Source organism: Chiloscyllium punctatum, chromosome 39 (genome assembly GCF_047496795.1).
Source record: "Chiloscyllium punctatum isolate Juve2018m chromosome 39, sChiPun1.3, whole genome shotgun sequence".
Taxonomy (NCBI): Eukaryota; Metazoa; Chordata; class Chondrichthyes; order Orectolobiformes; family Hemiscylliidae; genus Chiloscyllium; species Chiloscyllium punctatum.
Window position 1 is genome coordinate 5,601,876 of NC_092777.1, and position 21,310 is coordinate 5,623,185.

Below are 21,310 nucleotides of genomic sequence, written 5' to 3' on the forward strand. Positions count from 1 at the left end.
GGAACCTTATCAAATGCCTTACTGAAATAGATATCCACCACAACAGCCGCTTTACCATCATCCACCGATTTGGTCACCCTCTCAAAGAATTCAATAAGGTTTGTGAGGCACAACGTACAGTTAACAAAACTGTGTTAACAATCCATAATCAACTTATTCCTCTCGAGACTTTTATAAATCCTATCTCTTGTAACCTTGCCCAATACTCTACCCACAACCAAAGTAAGGCTCACTGGTCTACTCACCTTCTTGAAAAAGAGGACAACATTTGCTCTCCTCCAGTGTTCTGGCACTAGACTGTTCCTTCACAGTGGTTGGGTCAAGATCCTGAAATTCCCTCCCTACCGGCATTGTGGGTCAACCCACAGCAAGTGGACTGCAGCGATTGAAGAAGGCAAGCTCACCACCACCTTCTCAAAGTCAAATTGGGATGGGCTGTCAATACTGGACAGCCAGCGATGCCTAAGTCCCACATTTGTATTTGAAAAAGCTCTTGGACAGAGAGGGTATGTAGTCAGATGAAGGAAACGGAGTTTGTCACCATGACGCCCATGCTCCCAATATTTAAATAGCAAAGGCAGTGAGGCAATGGGTCACCGCTGAAAATCAGTAGGTTAACATGGAGACCCATGAGTAACACTGCCAGAGCAAGGAGGGATACAGTAATTGAACTAGTTCCCTGATGCAGTTTGTAGTAGTCTGCAGAGTGAATATCTGGATTCAGAGTCTCAACAGGATCAATAATGGTGGCAAGAAGTGAAGACTATATGAAAGAACAGTAATGCAGTCATAAATGGTTTGTAGAAAAAAATAGCTGGAGAGTGAGACTTACCAGGGAGACCAACGATAGATAGGAGAGGATAATAAAAGTATTGAATAATGCAAAGAGCAAAATAGATCCGCAATGATAATGACAACCGATCATAATATGTAGAAAGGACAGAAAAATCATTGGATAAACTCCGTTCCATTTTTTGAAAATTCCAGTCTAATGTCCGCAGATCTTGATCCATTGTTGGAACATTCCAGTCTAACGTTCTCAGATACTGATGTCTCCTCCCCTTCTCTCTGGAAGTGCTGATCTGTGTTAGTGCTGTCGGTGATGCTCCCATACAATGGAATAACACATTGAACGGAGCTCATTTATCATTAAAAGATGGGAATTCTCCACTGGGATAACTAGAATCCATGGAGATCGGAATTAATCACAGTCACTGAAAAGACAGGCTCAGTTAACCCCTTCGTTACATCCCTTTTCATACCACAATAAATGTGAACATTTACTCAGTTTGGATGGAAAGCACGAGCGTTACTGATGGTTGGACCAATCTATTTAATCGTTTTTCCTTGCATGTGGGTGTATTGCTGGAACACTGCCAGGTTGCATATGCCCACCCTGTTTATAAAAGGAGACGGGGATAAAATAACAAAGCAGCTACAAAAAAATGACTGGTGGGGAAATTTCTAGCCACTTTAAACAAAGGTACGATATTTATTGCCAAATGACGTTGTGTGAGGCTACTGCTGGGTGAAAGTACCCGGTTATCAAATCATTTCTTAACTTTGAGACAAAGCTTTGGGACAGATACTCAGGAACGGGGAAAGAAATTATCTCCCAATGTACCTGTTACAGAAGGATATGGGGATGCCATTCAGCCCACACTAGCTTATTCCTACATGAAGAGGTGGAAAGATGGAATGTCGGTAAATTTTGCAAAGGGACCTACTCAACCCAGAGAAAAGTGTATAAGGTGTGACTAAGAGGGTACCTGGAGTACATTGTGTGTTTGTTTTTCTGTAACTGAGAAGGGAGGGACCTTCATTTCATACAGTTTACAGCCGTTCATAATCCACAAGTTGCTGTGTCATTTAATGTCTCCGGCCTATTACAGAGGGTTAGTAGGAGGCCATTCAGCATCTTGAGCCTGTTGCAGAGGGACAGGTGATGATCTGACATCTGAATACAGGCTGAGGTGACTAGTTGTAGTCATGGGCAACCATTTAGCAGATGCTCTTCATAATCTAGGTGGCAACAAGATGGCTTCTCAGTGCAAATAACAAGACAAAATGGCTTCTAGGCTGCAATCTGACAACTCTGCTAAAGCCGCAGAAAATAGCTTTTATGTTACTGAGTGCTAATTCAATATAAGTGACTAACCACAGTCTGCTTCAGTCGTGATTAGCAGACAACATGCCATTTAAAGCATAGAAATAATTCAGCTAGATAAGACAGTTTTAACCGGCCTTTGGGTTCAGGTGCAATGGCTCAGTTAGTGATACCTGAGTGTTTGAACACAAAGTTGGTTCCCAGGAAATATCATTGGACCCAGGAACTGTCACATAAAGCAATATCGAGTATTGATTGGCAATTATCTGAATGTACTATTCGATCATGGCCTGTATCCTTCCTTAAGAATAGTATTTTTAAAAGTCTGTGTTTTCAGCTTTGTGCACAGTTACACCAAGGAACACAGAAGTGTATAACCTCTGTGTTTCTGCACGCTCTGTATTCGGCCGTATGAAAAATAAAGAATATATTCTTAAAAGCCAGATCAATTACGAGTGTTTATTGACCGATCGCCGAAGCGAGAGGTGTTGCCGGGGGTCCAGATCATCATCTGGTGTCGTGACTCGGATTCGGTATGGAAAGATTGCAGACAATAGAGTAAGAGCCTTCAGACCTCCACAATGGAGTGTCGTGAAATTGGCCGGCCAGACGTTAGCATTTTCTCCAATTGGTTTTCCTCACATTCAAACGTGGTTGACTCGAACCCTTACTCTCTATCATCCAAGTGCAGCCCAAAAAGCTCCTAATAAGAATGCATTACGAAATGAAAAAAAAGAGTCGGGGACTCTAGGGAGTTGTCCAAAAATTTGGCACGCCAGACCAGTATCAACTGGTTCAAGATTATAGACCTATCAATGCTATTGCACAGCTTAATCGTGCCGTGGTCCCAAATCCAGCTCATATTCCGGCCTTGGTACCATCAGATGCTAAATGTTTCGCTGTTGTCGACCTGCAACGTGTTTGTTTTTTCTCTCTGTTTCTTCATGAAGACAGTCAGCACCTATTTGTCTTTACTTTTAATGGTCAGCAGTTGATGTGGATTCGATTACCTCAGGGCTTCATACATTCTCTGACCCTTTTCTAACAGGCCTTACAGAAATAATTCCGGTCTCTCACCCTCACAGCTGGGTCTGCACTGATCCAATATGGAGATTGCCTCCTTTTTGGCAGTCTAGATGAAGAATCTGGTCACTCCGATGTTACCCTCTTCCTCATCTATCTGACATGTCTGTGCTATGTTGTGTCTCCCGAAAAAAGTCTCAATTGTACAACGCCAGGCAGAGTTTCTAGGATTCGTAGTATCATCTGTTTCATTCTCCCATGAGCAGAGCCGTATTGCTCCTATCGTCAACTTCCCGGTCCCACCAACAGTGAAACAGGTTCACCCGTGGCTGGGCAGGGGGCAAAAACTGCGGACAATGGATGCCTAACGCTGCCCTCCTCATTCAGATGTTGACCCCCTTTACTTTCCATGAAGGTACCTTCGAGCTCACCTCAGAGGTATAGAAAGCCTTCGATGAACTTAAACATGCCTTGTCACAAGCTCCAGCCTTTGGAAGACCCCACTATGACAGACCTTTCCAACTTTACTGCACTTTTCTGGATGACTGTGCTTCCTCAGTTCTCACTCAACCACATGGAGATCGCCACTGCCCGGTTGCCTATTTCTCTACTAAACTTGACTCTGTTGCCTTAAGATATCCCTGTTGTACTCAGATCCTCACTGCTATTTATCTTAGATTACAGTCCACAGAAAACCTTACACTTCAGCAGGATATTGTCGTCTACAGTTCTAATGCGGTTGTCACACAGTTGAGACAATTACAAACTCAACATTTGACTGCTGCTTGCCAAAACCATTAGGGGGTTTACCAGCTCAAGAAACCCCGACTGACCTTTAGGTATTTTGCCACCATTAATCCTGCCGATTTCCTTGCACATCCCACATCACCTTTTTTCTCTCCAGATCATGACTGAATTCTCCTCAGGAATGAGGGCATCCACATTCATTTAGATCTTTCCCATGCCGCTATCGCAGACACTGGCATCAATAGGTTCACTGATGGTAGTTCTTCTACTGACTATACAGGTACACACTTCTCATGCAATGCAATAATTGATGACCGTGGCTTCGTCCTGGAATCAGCTTCTTTTGAGATTTCATTTTCTATCCAATAAGCTGACTTTTTGGACCTGATCCGCGCCTGCTTCTTCGGGACAGGCCTTCGTATTAACATTTACACTGACTCCTGATAGACTTTCAGAGTTGTGAATGTTTATGGTCAACTCTGGGAAAATACAGGTCTTTGACCTCTTCAGGTACTCGCATACCACTGTCCAATCCCCTGTCGACATTTGTAACCGTGCTGTTGATGAGGCCGCAATAGCAGCCTCTCACACCCATCTTATGATGGTAGCTGACATGATAAGCCAGACTGAAAGTTCTGACAAGGGTGAGTGGACCTCTGACAAATTAATGCCAACTGGGAAAGATGTTTAAAGACGTTATTGAGTTGCAAAGGTGTCAGCACTATGAGTATGTTTTAGTCATTGTTGATTTTTTTTTCCTAGAGGGTTGAAGCTTACCCCACTTCCAACGCTACTGCTAAAACTATTGTAAATATTTTACTCAAGGAGATTATTACGCGTTTTGGTATTCGCGTTTGTCTACCTTCTGACAATGACCCTCATTTTATTGAAGATAATAATGAGGAATTATGCTCTCATTTTGGGATTCACAACCAACTGCATTGTGCTTATTGCCCACACGCTGCAGGGCTCGTGGAGCATGGTGACCAGAGTCTGAAAACTAACCTGGCCAAATTGATTTCTGAGACAGGTCTTTATGGGTTAGGGTGGTGCCTCTAGTATTGTTCCACCTATGATACACTCCTATGGGGAAAACACGCTCGTCCCCAGCCGAAATCATCCAAGGTCGCGCTGTCTGCTCACCTTGGAATGATGCTACCTCCCCAATTCTTTTCAAACACATGACTGAGGATATGCCCTCCTGTGTGCTTTCTTTTACCAAAGTTTTATGAGGTCTTCACTCCAAAGTCTGTGTTGCTCATGAGAATCTCCCCTCCCTCAACAATGTTCCAAGTGTTGAACCAGGTTCTTTCATTCTCATCACGAATTGGACAAGTCACAGCCTCCAACCTCAATGGAAAAGGCCCTTCCAGGTTCCTGGCCAGGGGGGGCAGTTGGGGTGGGGGTGCTGGGGGGTTGGCGGGAGGGTGGGGTGATGATGATGATGGAGATGGAGATGGAACTGGAAGAGGAACCAGAATCAGTTGGGGACAAACCAGACTACTATGATAAAGCTGCATGTTTCGAATCATAATTCTTCTGCTCCTTTACATATCCTAATCCTTGATCCAGAACGACCATTATGATGAAGATCGAACTTACCCTGTTATGTGCACCCACTGTCACTGGCATTAGGGCTGAAGAAGGGGCGGCTTACCCATGTCATCCTGAGCAACAAGAAACTGTGTACCATTTATGCTGAAAAGATATCCTTATGTGCCCCGAGAAACTGATACCTTCACTGAATGGAACGTTACCAAGAACGACTGCCGCAATGGTCAACTGCACCAAGAAGATCGGACAGTTCACTTATGGAACAAGTCTCAATGGTCTTAACCCTGTCAAGGTGTTTTGTGCCAGTTTGATTTCAGTTGTGCTTTCACTGGTCCTGGTAAGCCTCGCCTCTACTCGAGGAGGTTTAAATCAGCACGTTGCAAAAGAGAAATGGGGAGATGTTGTCCTTAACGAAAAATTTGTTTCTTCAAAATCATCATAAAATATTCAGCCAGCATGAAGTGGTCTGTTACGCCCTCACATCAGCAAAGAACTCTGACCCATTCCCCCTCCTGAATCCCATCGACAGAATATGGAATACCAGTTAGGCGGTTACCAGATATAATGTTTCCTTTGATTATTACTTATCCCCACCTGCTAGCTGCCTGTGGAATTCCTCGAATAAGTCTGGGGAAGCCTATCCAATTTGTTACAATTGCACAGGATGGGGAAGACGTTTATTCCATATGTCTTGGTCAAATGTACGAACAGCTACTGCTTCCCTGTGCGCCTCGTATCTCATGCATATGCTTACTGGAGGATTGTGTCTCTGTTATAGCGGGTATTCAGGCTTTTTGTGATATTGGCAATGGCACCCACCTTCAATATGAGAACCCTAATAGCACCTCCATCTTCTCAATTGAGGGATGGAAGGAGCTAGTCATGGACAATGACCACATCTCTTAATGAAAGTCCCACCATTTGTATTGAGTAGCTTTCACCCTAGAGCCCATTTGCGACCGTATTTTGTAGCTATGGACTACCTGTACTTCCAGTGTAGTCACAAAGACAGACCTGGTTCTTATTGGAAAGACCCCTCCATTATCTACACTAAACCTTTATTTTCAGACAAGACAAAGTGACTAACTTCATTTATCTTAATGAAATAGGTACTCTCCGTGTGGTCACTATTGGGACAGTTTTCCCAAATACTGATTGCTGCCTAACTACCTGGGAGGTGGTTGGGGTTTCCCTCCCAAACGTTCAGATTCATCTGTACTCTGCGTGCATTGGATGGGTGCTAAGGCTTTGGGCAATAGTAAAGCTCAGTTTTAGGGTTACACATTCCTTAGTAATGTTTACTGTGGAGCATCTGCAGGAATTATTAGCCATCAAAATTGAAACGATTATCTTTGTAGTTTCAGTGGCTTGGGCGAGGAGGCAGTTTGCACCTAGCAGGAGTTCAAACATACTCACTGAATTGCTATGTTCCTAGCAAAACCGGTACGCTCTCGATGACCGATTCGGCAAAGAGGGTGGGGTTTGTTCCACAGTAAAGGGCAAGTGTGTAACGGGGGTTACTGATCTCAGAAGGAATATTACCAAGCAGGTAGATAACAACTTCACCTTCATCAATCCACGGTCAGAACGCACTGCGTGGCGAGATCATGTGAATTCCATTACCACTGAGAGATCTCCTGAGACTAATATGGTGTGGGCTGGTATAGTCAGGATTGTTCCCAAGGACTTTGCGGTGGTGTGGGATGGTTTGGGCCAGAGACTCCCTCTAACAGCAATATAGTGTGGGTTAGTGAGGCCCGGAGTGTTCCCCTGACAGTGACATCGTGTGGGCTGGTGTAACCCAGAGAGTGGCCTTAAAAGTGACATGGTGTGGGCTGGTGTAGACATGAGTGTCCCCCTGACAGTGTAATGGTGTGGGCTGGTGTAGCCTGGTGTGTCCCCCTTACAGTGACATGGTGTGGGCTGGTGTAACCCGGAGTGTCGCCATGAAAGTGACATGGTGTGGGCTGGTGTAGCACGGAGTGTCCCCCTGACAGGGACATGTTGTGGGCTAGTGTAACACGGAGTGTAGCACTGACAGTGACATGATGTGGGCTGGTGTTGACTAGAGTGTCCCCCAGACAGTGACATGGTACGGGCTGGTGTAAAACGGAGTGTCCCACTGACAGTGACATGGTGTGGGCTGGTGTAGCCCGGAGTGTCCCTCTGACAGAGATATGATGTCGGCTAGTGTATCCCGCACTGTCCACATGATAGTGACATGGTGTGGGCTGGTGTGGCCCGGACTGTCCACCTGAGAGCGACATGGTGTGAGCTGGTGTAGTCAGGAGAGTCCCACTCAGAGTGAAATGGTGTGGGCTAGTATAACCCGGAGTGTCCCCCTGACTGTGACCTGGTGTGGGTTGGCGTACCCAAGAGTGTCTCCCTGACAATGATATGGTGTGGGCTGGTGTAAACCGAGGTGTCCCCTTGACAGTGATATGGTGTGGACTGGTGTAGCCGGGAGTGTCCCCCTGACAGTGACAAGGTGTGAGCTGATGTAACCCGGAGTGTCCTTCTGAGAGTGACATGGTGTGGACTGATGTACCCAGAGTGTCTGGGTACACTGTCTCCCTGACTGTGACCTGGTGTGGGTTGGCGTAGCCAAGAGTGTCTCCCTGACAATGAAATGGTGTGAGCTGGTGTAGCCGAGAGAGTCGCCCTGAGAGTTAGATGGTGTGGGGTGGTGTAATCCGGAGCGTCCCCCTGACAGTGACATGGTGTGGGCTGGTGCAGTCCGTAGCGTTCCACTGACAGTGACATGGTATGGGCTGGTGTAGCCCGGAGTGACCCCCAGTCAGTGACATGGTGTGGGCTGGAGTAGACCTGAGTGTCGCCTGGCAGTGGCATAATGTGGGCTGGTGAAGACCGGAGTTTCCCGCTGAGAGAGCCATGGCGTGGGCCAATGTAGCCCCGAGTGTCGCCCAGACAGTGATATGGTGTAGGCTGGTGTAGCACAAGGTGTCCCCCAGAGAGTGAAATTGTGTGGACTGGTGTCGCACGGAATGTCTCACAGAGAGGGACATGGTGTGATCTGGTGTTGCTCGGAGGGTCTCCCTGACAGTGACATGGTGTGGGCTGATGTAACCGAGAGAGTCGCACTGAGAGTGACATGTTGTGGGCTGGTTTAGCCAGGAGTGTCGCCGTGACAGTGACATGGTGTGGGCTGGTGTAGCCCTGAGTGTCCCGTGACAGCGACATGGTGTGTGCTGGTGTAGCACGGAGTATTGCACTGAGAGTGACATGATGTGGGCTAGTGTAACCAGTTATGTCCTCCTGACCGTGATATGGTGTGGGCTGCTGTAGCACAGAGTGTCCCCATGTCAGTGACGTGGTGTGGACTGGTGTAGCCTGGATTGTCCCCCAGACAGTGACAATGTGTGGGCTGGTGTAACCCGGAGTGTCTCCCTGACAATGATATGGTGTGGGCAAGTGTTGCCCAGAGTGCACCACTGACAGTGACATGGTATGGGTTGGTGTAGCCTAGAGTGTCCTCCTGTCAGTGACATGGTGTGGGCTGGTGCAGCCCCGGAGTGTTCCTCTGACAGTGACATAGTGTGATATGGTGTAACTCAGAACGACCCACAGACTGTGACATGGTGTGGGCTGGTGTAAAACTGAAAGTCGCATGACAGTGACATGGTGTGGGCCGGTGTAGCCCGTTGTATCCCCCTGTCAGTGACATGGTATGGGCTCGTGGAGCCTAGAGTGTCGACCTGAGAGAGACATGGTGTAGGCTGGTGTAACACGGAGTGTCCTCCTGACAATGATATGGTGTGGGATGGTGTACACCGGCGCATACCCCTGATAATGACATGATGTGGGCTGGTGTAGTCCATAGCGTTCCCCAGACAGTGACATGGTACAAGCTGGTCTAGCCCGGAATGTACCCCAGTCAGTGACATGGTGTTGGCTGGTGTCGACCAGAGTGTCCCCTGGCTGTGGCAGAGTGTGGGCTGGTGAAGCCAGGAGTGTCCCTCTGAGAGAGCCATGGCATGGGCAGATGGAGCCCCGAGGGTCCCCTGACAGTGACATGGTGTAGGCTGTTGAGCACAAGGTGTCCCTCAGAGTGTGACATTGTGTGGGCTGGTGTAGCAAGGAATGTCCCACAGACAATGACATGGTGTGAGCTGGTGTAGCCCGGAGTGTCCCCCTGACAGTGACATGGAGTGGTAGGTGTATTCCGGTGTGTCCCCCTGACAGTGACATGGAGTGGTAGGTGTATTCCGGTGTGTCCCCCTGTCAGTGACATGGCATGGACTGGTGTAGCCTAGAGTGTCACCCTGAGCGTGACATGATGTGTGCTGGTGTAACGTGGAGTGTCCTCCTGACAGTGACATGCTGTGGGCTGGTGTTGCCTGGAGTGTCCCGCTGACAGTGACATGGTGTGATCTGGTGTAGCCAGGAGAGTCCCCGTACAGTGACATTGTGTGGGCTGATGTAGCCCGGAGTGTCGGCCTGAGAGTGACATGTTGTGGGCTGGTGTAACCCAGAGTGTCCCCCTGACAGTAACATGGTGTGGGCTGATGTAACCCAGAGTGTCCCCCTGACAGTAACATGGTGTGGGCTGATGTATCCTGGAGTGTCCCCTGGCAATGACATGGAGTGGTAGGTGTATCCCGGAGTATCCTCCTGACAGTGACATGGTGAGGGCTGGTGTAGCCCGGAGTGTGCCCCGAGAGTGACATGTTGTGCGCTGGTGTAGCCAGGAGTGTCGCCGTGACAGTGATATGGCGTGGGCTGGTGTAGCCAGGAGTGTCCCCTGACAGCGACATGGTGTGTGCTGGTGTAGCTCGGAGTGTCCCACTGTGAGTGACATGGTGTCGGCTGGTGTAGCATGGACTATTGCACTGAGAGTGACGTGGTGGGGCTCGTGTAGCCCGCAATGTCCCACTCAGAGTGACATGATGTGGGCTAGTGTAACCAGTTGTGTCCTCCTGACCGTGATATGGTGTGGGCTGCTGTAACACAGAGTGTCGTCCTGAGAGTGACATGGCGTTGGCTGGTGTAAGCCGGAGTGTCCCCATGTCAGTGACGTGGTGTGGACTGGTGTAGCCTGGATTGTCCCCCAGACAGTGACAATGTGTGGGCTGGTGCAATCCGGAATGTCTCCCTGACAGTGATATGGTGTGGGTAAGTGTTGCCCGGAGTGCCCCACTGACAATGACATGGTATGGGTTGGTGGAGCTGAGAGTGTCACCCTGAGTGTGACATGGTGTGTGCTGGTGTTGCCTGGAATGTCCCCTGACAGTGAGATGGTGCGGTCTGGTGTAGCCCGACGTGTCCCCCTGACAGTGACATAGTATGGGCTGGTGTAGCCACGGAGTGTTCCTCTGACAGTGACATGGTGTGATCTGGTGTAGCTTGGAACGTCACACAGACTGTGACGTGGTGTGGACTGGTGTAGCCCGTTGTGTCCCCCTGACAGTGACATGGTGTGGGCTAGAGTAAAACGGATTGTCCCATTGACATTGGCCTGGTGTGCGTTAGTGTAACCCGGATTGTCCCACTAACACTGACATGGTTTGGGCTTGTGTAGCCCGGAGTGTCCCCCTGAGAGTGACATAGTGTGGGCTGATGGAACACGGAGTTTCCCTCTGAGAGTGAGATTGTGGGGCTCGTGTTGCCCGGAGTATCCCACTCAGAGTGACATGGTGTGAGCTAGTGTAGCCCGTTGTGTACCCGTCACCATGACATGGTGTGGGCTGCTGTAGCACAGAGTGTCGTCCTGAGAGTGACATGGTGTTGGCTGGTGTAAGCCGGAGTGTCCTCATGTCAGTGACATGATATGGGCTGGTGTAGCCTACTGTGTCGCCCTGAGAGTGACATGGTGTGTGCTGGTGTAAGGCGGAGTGTCCTCCTGACAGTGACATCGTGTGGGCTGGTGTTGCCCGGAGCGTTCACCTGACAGTGACATGGTACGAGCTGGTGTAGACCTGAGTGTCCCCTGGTAGTGGCAGAGTGTGGGCTGGTGAAGCCCGGAGTGTCCCTCTGAGGGACCCATGGTGTGGGCTGATGTAGTCCCGAGTGTCCCCCTGACAGAGAAATGGTGTGTGCTGGTGTAGCACAAGGTGTCACCCAGAGCGTGACATTGTGTGGGCTGGTGTAGCCCGGAGTGTTCCGCAGACAGTGACATCGTGTGATCTGATGTTGCTCAGAATGTCTCCCTGACAGTGACATGGTGTGGGCTGGTGTAACCTGGAGTGTCCCACTGACAATGACATGGTGTGGGCTGTTGTATCCTGGCGAGTCCTCTGGCAGTGACATGGAGTGGTAGGTGTATTCCGGTGCATCCCCCTGACAGTGACTGGTGTAGCCTAGAGTGTTGCCCTGAGCGTGACATGATGTGTGCTGGTGTAACGCGGAGTGTCCTCCTGACAGTGACATGCTGTGGGCTGGTGTTGCCCGGAGTTTAGCCAGGAGAGTTCACTACAGTGACATTGTGTGGGCTGATGTAGCCCGGAGTGTCGGCCTGAGAGTGACATGGTTTGGGCTAGCGTAACCCAGAGTGTCCCCCTGACAGTGACATGGTGTGGGCTGGTGTAACCCGGAGTGTCCCACTGACAGTGACATGGTGTGGGCTGCTGTAGCGCCGGGTTTCCCACTGACAGTCACATAGTGTGGGCTGGAGTAGCCCCAGATGACCCACTGACAGTCACATGGTGTGGGCTGGTGTGGCCCAGAGTGTCCCCTGACAGTGACATGGTGAAAGCTGGTGTTACACGGAGTGTCCCCCTCAGAGTGACATGGTGTGGGCTGGTGTAGCCTGGAGTGTCCTCCTGAGCGTGACATGCTGATGTAGTCCGCAGTGCCGCTGTGACAGTGACATGGTGTGGGCTGGTGTAGCCTGGAGCGTCCCACTGAGAGTGACACGGTGTGGTCTGGCGTAGCTTAGAATGTCCCATAGTCAGTGACATGGTGTGGGCTGGTGTAGCCCAGAGTCTCCTCTGAAAGTGATATGGTGTGGGCTGGTGTAACCCTAAGTGTCCCCCTGACAGTGACATGGTGTCAGCTGGTGAAGCCAGGAGTGTCCCACTGACAGTGATATGGTGTGGCATGGTGTAACCTGGAGTGTCATGCTGACAGTGACATGGTGTGGGCTGGTGTAGCCCGGAGTGTCCCACTAACAGTGACGTAGCGTGAGTTGGTGTAACCTGGAGTGTACCCCTGGCAGTGAAATGATGTGGGCTGCTTTAGCCCCCGATGTCCCACTGACATTCACATAGTGTGGACTGCTGTAGCGCCGTGTTTCCCACTGACAATCACATGGTGTGGGCTGTAGTAGCCCCAGATGACCCACTGACAGTCACATGGTGTAGGCTGGTGTGGCCCAGAGTGTCGCCCTAACAGTGACATGGTGTGAGCTGTTATAATCCCGTGTTACCAACTGACAGTCACATTGTTTGATCTGGAGTAGCCCTGGATATCCCACTGACATGGTGTGGATTGGTGTCGACCCAATGTGTCCCTCTGGCAGTGATATGGTGTGCGCTGTTATAGCCCCAAGTGTCCCCTTCACAGTGACATGTTGTGGACTGGTGTAGCCCGGAGTGTTCCTCTGAAAGTGACATGGTGTGGAATGGTGCAGCCTATTGTACGATGACAGTGACGTGGTGTGGGCTGGTGTCGCCCGAAGTTCCCCCTAACAGTGAGATCGTGTGATCTGGTGTTGCTCGGAGTGTCTCCCTGACGGTGACATGGTGCGGACTGGTGCAGCCCGGAGTGTCGCCGTGATGGTGGCATGGTGTGGGCTGGTGTAGTCCAGAGAGTCACCCTGAGAGTGACATGGCGTTGGCTGGTGTAACCCAGAGTGTCGCGGTGACAGTGACATGGTGTGGACTGTTGTAACCCGGAGTGTCCCCCTAACAGTGACGTGGTGTGGGCTGCTGAGGTCCAGAGTGTCCCCCTAACAGTGATGTATTCGGCTGGTGTAACCCAGAGTGCCACTGTGACAGTGATATGGTATGGGCTGGTGTGACATGGATTGTCCCCCTGACAGTGACAGAGTGTGGGCTGGTGTTGCTTGAAGTGTCCCCCTGACAGTGACATGGTGTGGGCTGTTCTAACCCGGAGAGTTGGCCTGAGAGTGTCATGGTGTGGGCTGGTGTAGCCCGGAGTGTGGCTGTGACCGTGACATGATGTGGGCTGGTGGAGCCCAGAGTGTCCCCCTGACAGTGTCATGGTGTGGGCTGGTGTAGCCCGGAGTGTCGCTGTGACAGTGACATGGTGTGGGCTGGTGTAACCCGGAGTGTCCCCCTGACACGGACATGGTGTGGTAGGTGTATCTCGGAGTGTCCCCCGAACACTGACATTGCTTGTACTGGAGTAACCTGGAGTGTTCCCCTAACATTGACGTGGTGTGGGCTGGTGTAGCCCGGAGCCCCTCCAACAGTGACATGTTTTGAGCTGGTGTAGCCAGGAGTGTCCCCGTGACAGTGACATGGTGTGGTCTGGTCAGAGGGGCAGTGGTCAGTCATGTGTGCCCTGTCAGAGGGTCAGTACTGAGGGAAAGCTGCACCAACTGAGGGGCAGTACTGAGGGAAAGCTGCATTGACAGAGGGACAGTGCTGATAGATTGCTACACTGTCAGCGGGTCAGCACCGAGTGAGTGCTGCAACGTCAGAGGGTCAGTATTGAGAGTGTGCTGCCCGACGGTCTGTACTGAGGGAGCGCTACACTGTCTGAGTGTCAGTCCCAGGGGAAGGTCTCACTGTCAGAGGATCAGTAATGTGGGGGTACCACGCTATTGGTGGGTCAGTCATGAGGGAGTCCGCATTGTCAGAGGACCAGTCCTGAGGGCATGCTACACTGATAGAGGGTCAGTACAAAATGAGCACAGCACTGTTGGAGGGTCATTACTGTGGGAGAACAACACTGTCAGAGAATCAGTGTTGAAGAAGTGCTACACTGTCAGAGGGTCAGTACTGCGGGAGCACTGCACCATCAAAGGGTCAGTACTGACAGACCCTCCGGGTTACACCAGCCCACACCATGTCACTTTCAAGGGAGACTCTGGGCTACATCACATCACACCATGTCACCGTTAGGGGACAGGCTCGGCTACACCAGCACTGTCAGAGGGTCAGCACTGTTGGAATGCCACACCGTCAGAGGGTCAGTACTAAGGGAGTGCTGCTCTGTCAGAGGGTCAGTACTGAGATAACGCTACAATGTCAGATAATCAGGACGGGCGTCAGGGCCTGCAGAGATGTATCAATCAGGTGGAAAATAAAAACGGCGAGTGGAATTGAATCCAGACCAATAAATGGTAACGAATTTGGGGAGTTGAAACAATAACAGTGAGAATTCTGAGTGGTGAACAGAACAAACACGAACAAATAGATCATGGAGTGGATATTCACAGATCACTGAAGATTTTTGGGCAGGGAGCTCAGTTGGTCGAGAGTATCTTTAGATATTTTCTGTTGTTGACCTCAGACTGTGGATGATATTCGATCTTTAGCAACCGCCAGTTTAGGAAACAACTAAAAGAATGAGCACAAGTCTGGTCCATGCAATAATCAACATTTTTTTTAAAATTGTAAGATAAAGGATGGAGGGCTGAAGTATACCACTTTGACCATCAAGACCGCTTCATCACTCAATGAATTTACCACTGATACATCTCCAAATCATGCCAGTATGTGCCTTGGAGGGTAACTTGCAAATGGTAGCGCTTCAGTGCACCTTCAACCTTGTCCTTATAGTCTGTACAGTTTTTGAGCTTTGAATGTTCTGTCAACACAGCCTGGATGACTTACTCCACCGCATCTTGTAGGTGGTGCACTCTACTGTAATTGTGCCTTAGCGGTGAGGGTAATAAACCTTCAGGTATTGAAAGAGGTACAATTAAGTGACTGCATTGTCGTGGAGGATGTCCAGTTCCTTCAGTGGTATTGAAGCTGCACACATCCAGGCAAATAGAGAGAACTTTGTTTCACATCTAATTTGTGCCTTACAGGTGATGCAGGCTTCTCGGAGACATGAGTTGTGTTAATAATCAAACAAAATCGACTGACGGACATTTTTTTGTAGTCAACTTCTTTATATGGGTGGTCAGGTTCCATTTCTCCTAAATATTAGCTCCGAGAGCGATTACCCGGAGGAATTCTATAACAACGAAGCCATTCAATGTCAATAGAATATGATTAGATTCTCATTTGTCAAAGTTATCATTACTGTTATTGGTCCATGTGTGGACTAATCCGATTCCAATCGCTATCTGATTTCAAGTTCCAATTCCCGTGCTGTAAGGGACAGCAGAGATTTATGAGAATATTGTCAATTTTGGATAAAATGGAGCTTCGTGGAATGATTGGTCAGGCTGGGATTATTCTCCTCGAAACAAAATTGTGGGATCTTGACAGGATACAGGCAGGTGGATTGCCCTATGCTCTGAGGAGAGTACCAGAGGACATAATTTCAGAATGAGATATCGCCCATTTAATTCAGAAATGAAGAGTAATTTTCATGCTCAGAGAATTGGTGGCTTTTTTTGGCAACCGAAGTAGAGGCAAAGTTATTGGATATTTTCAAACTATGTCAGGTATTTAATCAGAAAGATGATGAAGTTTGTCGAGGTAAGTAAGCAGAATGGAGTTGAAGATTATCAGACCAACCATAAATTCGTTGCATGGTGGGGCAGATTCGATGGGCTGAATGGCATACATCCACTTTGTTTAACTTTTGGTCTAACGCCAAATTTTATTCATAAGTTCAGAATTGTGAGTGGATGAGATGAAGTGATAGAAAAGGTTTATCAAACGGATCAGGAACGAAGCTCATAAGCTCATGAAGAAGAAATGTGCTGTGACCTGGGGGCAACAAATGACAGTCTGCACAGCACAGGAGGCTGTTTACAGAAGCTGTGATTGCTGAAGAAAATTGGTCGACCTTGTACAGTTAGCACGTCAGTCATCACGCTGCATGTGAAAGAATAAAAGGTTCTTTTCATTGGAGCAGTTTTCTGAGGTTCCAATTCCGAGTGACTGTTTGAAATACTGATCAGATCATTGTGTGGACTGTTAGATTAAAATAATCATGAACAATCCCACTGGATAAACTTGTGCTCCCGATCACTTGTTAGTTATTTCTCTTTCCGTCGATGCAAATTCATAGAAAGACAAGATGGAATGAGGGACATAAAGAAAAAATGTGTTCCTTCTCATTACACCAATTTAATTTACAACTGAATAAAACATCTACTGTCATTCTTTATTTCAACTTTAATGTGTTTATTATTCGTGAATCTCCCGTGCAGTGAAGGTCAAGAATATAATTCTTGATCCAGTGTATACCAGAGGTGTGAGATGCAACGTAAAAATGCAGTAGTGGTTTGTGGCATTAGCAACCAAAGTGTGACTCGAACTCGTGAATGCGGAGCACGGTTGTATAATAACCCACCACTGTAATCTCCCGGTCTTCTCAGCACATTGTGGAAAGGGGTGACCTTTGACCTCATCAAGGTTACATGTGGTGAAAGTCTTGGATGAGAAATTTCTAGAGCTAAATTGAAACCAAAACATTGTGTTTCTGCTTTCACCAGAATTACAATAACAGCAAAATCCAAAAAATAGCAATGCTCGTCGGAAAGAACATCTGTCATTGATTCATTCTGAAACAGAACTGTCAGAATGAAACAGTGAACAAGAATTTCCCATCATACTCACACCCACACTTTGCCTTGACTCATAATTTCTTCAGTCACGTTCTCTCTCACGTGAAGAAGTAGTCATTGAGAGGGATATAAAGGCGATGTATTGGTTCAATAGCCGTTCTCATATGGCTTAACTGAATTGGGTTAAATCACAAAAAACGCTGTTTTGTTCGTTTCATTTTATTAATTAAACTGAAAGTCACACTGTTCATTGTAATAATCGGAAGTGAATTAGATTTATCTCATTGGAACGATTAATGATATATGCAAATTTGTTCCGAATTTATTTCAGCTGAAAGAAAATACTGCTTAGAAAAAGAGACGATTAAAATCCAAAAGAAAAACCAACAGTTTTGTTGCTCGTGCTTTGGCAGAGTTCAATGATCATTAAATGGACCAAACATCATGGTGATCACATCTTTTAGCCACGTGATTAAAGCAGGAAGTCGATCTCCAAGCAACGGATCATTTACTGTTCATGATGTAATATCGTTCCTTTGCAATAAAAAAGTCCACTGAGTTCCATTTGCAATGCTTCAGGTGGCATAGTATGCGAAATCCAGAGTATTTGAAACAAAATTTTATTCAGCTGTGCATGTTCACGAAATTTCTATACTTTTAAAGTCAACCAACTGAGACATTGTTTCCCCGCGGCTTCCAATCGACTACACCCCACCCCTACAACTTTACCTAGCCACAGGCTATTTCTGTACTTGTGAAATTTATTCCTTGTATGTCACCAAATGTGTCTTTCCAAATATTTTGAAAAACAGGTTCTCGAAGTGTCAGCGATTCTGCTCTCATCATTTCTTTGTCCCTCAAAGGTTTTGAATGTTTGACGTTTAGATATTTACTAACTTGAACACAAAAACACGAGTCACAAAAAAAAGTCACATAAAGCATTGGCTCGTCTCAATAAGACCCTTATGAAAAATATTCTACTCAACAGTAATTCGACGACCGTGAACATCTTCATATTGTTCTTGCAAAGAACAGTCTTATTATTCCTAAACTTTTATTATCGTAATTATTTCGACATTTATATCAGAACTAGGAAGAAAATGAGAAGCAATTCATGAGTATTTTCGGGAGTGAAAGTCAAAATAAATAAAATTTACAGTGTCACCTTTCAGTATTTTCTCTGAATAAGCAGATAAAGATTTTTAATGTGCGAGCTCAAAATGCTTTCACCTACAGTTGTACTAAGCCAAAATTAAGTTATTTTATTTTGCGATACTCCAACTGGAACCCTGATTGGAAAGCGGAGGCGTATGTTGATGTTAGCATCCTCGGTAATTTGTAATAAAGCATGGTTATTGGTTTTAGTGAAATATTTCGTGTGCAATTACTGAACTCAGATGTAAGAAATCAAGTTGGGTGGAATTGTTCACCAAATATTTACTGTAGTTCTTGTTCTCAGGAACAATAAGATACTTACTCAGGTTTTTCTCCTGTGCAGTAATTAGATGATCAGGAAGACTTTGTGTGGCTGTATGCGCCATGTCTGTGAGCATTTTTTTTCAATTACATTGAGATATTTTACTAATAACGGAAGGGATTAACAATCGTGTGTTAAAGGTCTTAACTAATGTCATATTTTCTTTTAACAATTACGAGAATTCCTTTGTGCAACAATGATTTAGAGATGCCGGAGTTGGACCGGGGTGGACAAAGTTAAAAATCACACGACACCAGTTTATAGTCCAACAGGTTTGTTTGGAAGCACTAGTTTTCAAGGTGCTGCCTCTGTATCGGGTGATCTGATGCACAGACAGCGGTGTAAACCAGTGCTTCCAAATAAACCTGCTAGACTATAACCAGGTGTTGTGTGATTTTTAACTTCATGAAACAAACTGAAAAACCACATGTGATAAGTGAGATATATGTAAAATCGATTTTCAAAGCATTTCATCTTTACATTCAATATGACTCGGCCATTGGAAAAATAAACCGAACTCTCAGGCAGTTCATCAATTGAACATTAAGTAGAAATTTAACTTAATAAAAGCATAATGAGATGAATTACAATATTTTATTGTATAATAAAGGTAACCTGAAGAACTGAAGGGTAATAGCAAGTGGCATTTGCTTCATTTTACTGAAGAAAAAAATCGAAGTTTTTTTCATCTTGCTTGGACTAGAGAATAAGGATAAGTATATGTGAGGTGTTCAAATATACAATACTGATGTGCTAAATGTTTATTGAATCTCTTCTGCAGAATTAAGTTCACAGAATAAACAATATTTGGGCATTCATGATCTGATTGTAATTAAAAATCCTGTTGTCCACCATATGCATAATAATTGGATGTAGCAAGGTATTTTGGTTTTAAAAACAAATGAATTTCATTTCTTAGATATATTAAATTTTGAAAACTACAAAGTCCTCAAACTTAAAATTTAGAGACAATGCAATGTGATACAAACTTTTATTAATAACCTGCAGATAAACGATTGCAGATTGTGAGATTACTAGAATGAACAACAGACAGAAGCAGATCCAAAACTGATTTAAAAGCAATGCAAACTCCGCTTAGTTATATTCTAATCACCATTCTAAGCTGCTCTGATGCATCTCTGTTCAAGATGCACTCACACCTCTGAGTCTCGTAGGAAAGAGACACTACTAGAGCTCCACAAGTGCCTGTCATTATCTTCCCACCAAGGAAGGGTGGGATTATAATCGATTGCGATTACTCAAATGCAAACTAACCAGTGTTCATTCCGATAATTGGGCTGGCAATTAATTAGACTGTTTCTGTGTAATGGACTGAGAATGAAATGGCAATTCACAATAATGATGGAACTAATCACGTGTGCTCTTACTTAAAAATTAATATTATGATAATTGAGAGAAAGATAAATAGACACATCATGCGCTTATTGTAAATTCATAAAAAATACAACTGCTGTATATGTTTAAAGTGGTTTTTCTTATAATGGAAAGATAATTAGAACGTTTAGCAGTAGGACAGAATCTGAAGAAAATGTTATTCACTGTGACTATTCAGCTGCAGAGAACTTCCCCTCCTTCCACAAACGTACAACTTCCAACAATTCCAAATTCACTCTGAATGATAAAGGAAAGAGCAAACACCTGTAAAATCCTTTTCTCTTGTTTACACAAAATGTCACAAATTTGAAATTTTTTAATAGCTTTAAAATATTCAAATCTTACTGTGAACAGAAATACAATAAATCTTCGCGTTGAAGAAAAATATAATCAAACCAAATTAAAATACACATTGATATTCACAATAATTGGGAGAGTGAACACTGCAATTTATTTTTACTGAGCCATAATTCCAATTTCATACCCAATTTGAATTAGGCAATGGTTAGATATTAGCAATAACTATTTATTAATATACTGTCAGTGAACTGAATATTGATGAGAAATCTCACATTGCTATTTGAATGAGCAATGTGTCGAAACAAACAGTAATTATTGGTGAAATGCCATTAGATATCTCATAATTGATCAGGTTGTGATTACTTTGATAGTAGAAATGAGTAGCATTCAGATATTTCCAAGGAGCATTGGATGGAAAATCAATGCTTTTTGGTGCAGACCTGAAAGAATTTTTTTTAAATTGCAGTATCGGCAATAAGAAATAATGGATGAAACTGTGATGCGAATCTCACCTTACTGAATATTTTCAAGTTTTCTAACATGTTTCTAGTTCAATCTTCAGTTTAAGGAGGGTAATTTTGGCTCAGCACATCAGTAACTGTAAACATTTTCAATACATCTCCACCAAAGTTATTAATCTGATAATTCAGAACAAATATCAAAAAATTACCTCTGCAAATGTCATTGACAATATGTTTTGATTATAGTCAAGTTCATTCTCTACTTACTTTATTCCTATTTCTGGCACCAGTGATTAATATTGATTAGATTAAATGTCATATGAGTGAGACATTAATTTTCTCTCAATGATCTGTGCAGCACAGGAATAGGTCATTTGGCCCATAACGTTGTGCTGAACATATTGTAAAAGAAAGTCACCGCTTCTGCTTACCCTTGGTCCATATCCTTCCAAATTATCTAAATGCACATTAAAGAGTCTTAATGCATCTGCTTCCCCCACCATCTCTGGGAGTTCATTCCAGACACCCCCACCCCCTGTGTAAAAAACAAATTGCCCCTTGAACTGTCTCCCCTAACCTTAAACGCAAGTCACATAGTTTTGACATTTCAACTCTGGGAAAAACATTCA